The following is a 2,610-nucleotide window of genomic DNA, read 5'->3' as shown; positions in this document are numbered from 1 at the left end:
GGCTGAGGCGGAAGGATCGCCGGAGCCCCGCAGATCGAGGCTGCGGTGGCCGGGAGCGGCGGCTGCACTCCAGTCTGGGCAACAGTGTGAGACTCCAACTCAAAAAATTAAAAAAAAAAAAAGTTTTTTGTTTTATTTCCTCGAAGTTTTTTGAGTCTAGGGACTGTCAATATGAGTGTGTTTTCTACAGTATATAAAGCATCTTATTAATAACTGCTCAATGAGTGAATGATTTTCTTGTTGTATTTTGCCTTGCATTTGCTGAACTCACCAGCTAATTTATTTTGCACTGGAGAAAACTAGCTTAGTTTCTTAATAACTGTTCCTGACAGCCAGAAAGAGGTCACTATCTTTACCGAGGTGAAAATCTGCCCTTAACAAGAAATCATTAGTAGAGCCAGAAATGGAATTCAGGAGCCCAGGCCAACAGTTAGACACATTTAATCTCACTTTTTATGAATGTGAATTGCTGAGGGCGTTGGATAGGAGGTCGGAAAAAGCTCAAACCACAGACCATCTCAGGCAGCAGCATTAGTGGGGACACATTGGGATTAGATCAGGAATTAGTGACAGAAAAGGTACAAAAGGTTATCTAGCCTCTCCCCCTTCCGGTGCAACCACAGGGCTTCTGGGGGTTTTGTGCTTTTTATGTTTCAAAATAGAAATGGAACCAGAAAAAAGAGGACTTATAAGGTGAATTTGCATGAGAATAGAGAACTGGCGAGAAGAGTAATGTCAGAGAAATTTGTATGTCCTCTAAAGGCCACTGGGGTGTGTGGGAAGTATTATGTTAAACAGAAGCAGAGGGAGGCTCAAAGGAACGACCAAAATAATTGTCAAAGGACTACATCCTCTTTTTTCTGATCTAGAAAATGACAGATTCCTCCTTAACAGTTGGCAGCCCTGAAAAGCCTTTGATTTAATCCATCTTCTTTTTCTTCTAGAGTACTAGTTGAAAAGTATTTCGAAGTCATTGTAACACGCAACACACTCAGGTCGCTTATTAAGGGAATATTCTGCAGGGTTGGGGCCACTGCTTACCTGGCCCAGCCCCTCGAGGCTCTGGAATCTGGTCTCTCATTGTGTCAGGGGCTTTCTCTGAATAGGGCTATAACAATACCTGGAGGGGTTCATTAGCTTGGAACTTTATGGAGATGATGAAGGCTTTAATTAAGAATGCCAAAGCCCACACGTGGAACGGACCTAAACCCAGTCGACTCTGCACTGAACAGAAGCGCCATTTCGCATACAACAACTGCAAATAACTTCCAGTGTGGTTCTGCTATTAATCTATAATCCTTCACTGCTGGGGACTTGGGGAAACCTTTAGCCACGCGTGCCTAAGGGAAGGGTCTCCACTGTGTGCCCTTTCTTCTCTTTTGTCAGCCAGGTTCTGTGTTTTGTCTGCTGACCTTTTCAGAAGGTCCCAGGCCGCTCTTGTCCTGAACCAGTTTGTACTGGAATAGTCGCTTTGTCCTATCCAGGCCCGCCTGCTTTTTTTCCCCCAACTACTAATTGAACATATACTCTGAGTGTGCTTGATTTAGAGGTCAAATAACAGAGTCTTTGTGAACTGATGGAAGGCTGTTAGGCATGCTCTAATGTGCATGGCTGAATGCCTGTTGTTTACTTTATGCCTAGAAAGGCTGTTCTCGGTATCTTTCCACTTTCAGAAATGATGGGAGGGCTCTAAGTTCTAGGTGCCTGCAGTCTCCCAACCTCTGCTCCTGGTACCATTTTCTGGATTGTTCGTAGGTTCCGCCCCACCCCTGTGAAAGGCTCTATGAGCTCAGCTGTGGAGGTGATTGTTAACTTACATTTTCCCATGCTATAGTGCCAGGAGAGCAGAGGCTAGTCTCTCCTGTTCCCTTTCGCGTCTGCAGCCTCTAGAGCACCATATTGCCCTTGGAGTGCTGTGGGGGTGGGGGGTTAGGGAGGTGGGACATCTCACCCATCGTAGGGTTCACAGATAACTCCTAGTACAAAAGACAGGTCACCCCTGCCTTTGGGAGGCTAAGGGGAGTGGATTGCCTGAGTCCGCAGGTTCGAGACCCGCCTGGGCAGGCAAGACCTCATTTCTACAATAAATCAAAAAATTAGCCGGGCATGGTAAGCGCGTGCCTGTAATTCCAGCTACCTGGAAGGCTGAGGCGGAAGGATTGTCGGAGCCCAGCAGGCGAGGCTGCGGTGGCCGGGAGCGGCCATTGTACTCCAGTCTGGGCGACCGAGTGAGACTCCAACTCAAAAAAAAAAAAAAAAAAAAAAAAAAAAGACAGGTTAACAAGAGAAAAGCAGGGCAAATTTATTTAATCAAAGTTTTGACACGGGAGTCTTTAGAAATGAAGACCCAAAGTATGTTTTTATGCTTAAGTCTGACGAAGAATGGACAGCCGTGTAGAAATGTAATTGGACAAAAAGGTATGATGTAGTGGGATAGACTGAGGGGGAACCCAGCAAGGTCTATCTATTTAGCTTTTTCTTGGCCTCTCTGTGTAGCATTCCTTTTCCCCAAATACAGGGCAGGACTCCTCTGGAAGGTCCATGCAAGTCTTATGACCTATCAGATAAGGTAGGTTAAAGAATTTATTTATGGCCAGCTCCTACAGAGAA

Source organism: Carlito syrichta, unplaced genomic scaffold (genome assembly GCF_000164805.1).
Source record: "Carlito syrichta isolate Samal-C Ts95f unplaced genomic scaffold, Tarsius_syrichta-2.0.1 Scaffold302026, whole genome shotgun sequence".
Classification (NCBI taxonomy): Eukaryota; Metazoa; Chordata; class Mammalia; order Primates; family Tarsiidae; genus Carlito; species Carlito syrichta.
Note: the sequence above shows the minus strand (reverse complement) of the source record.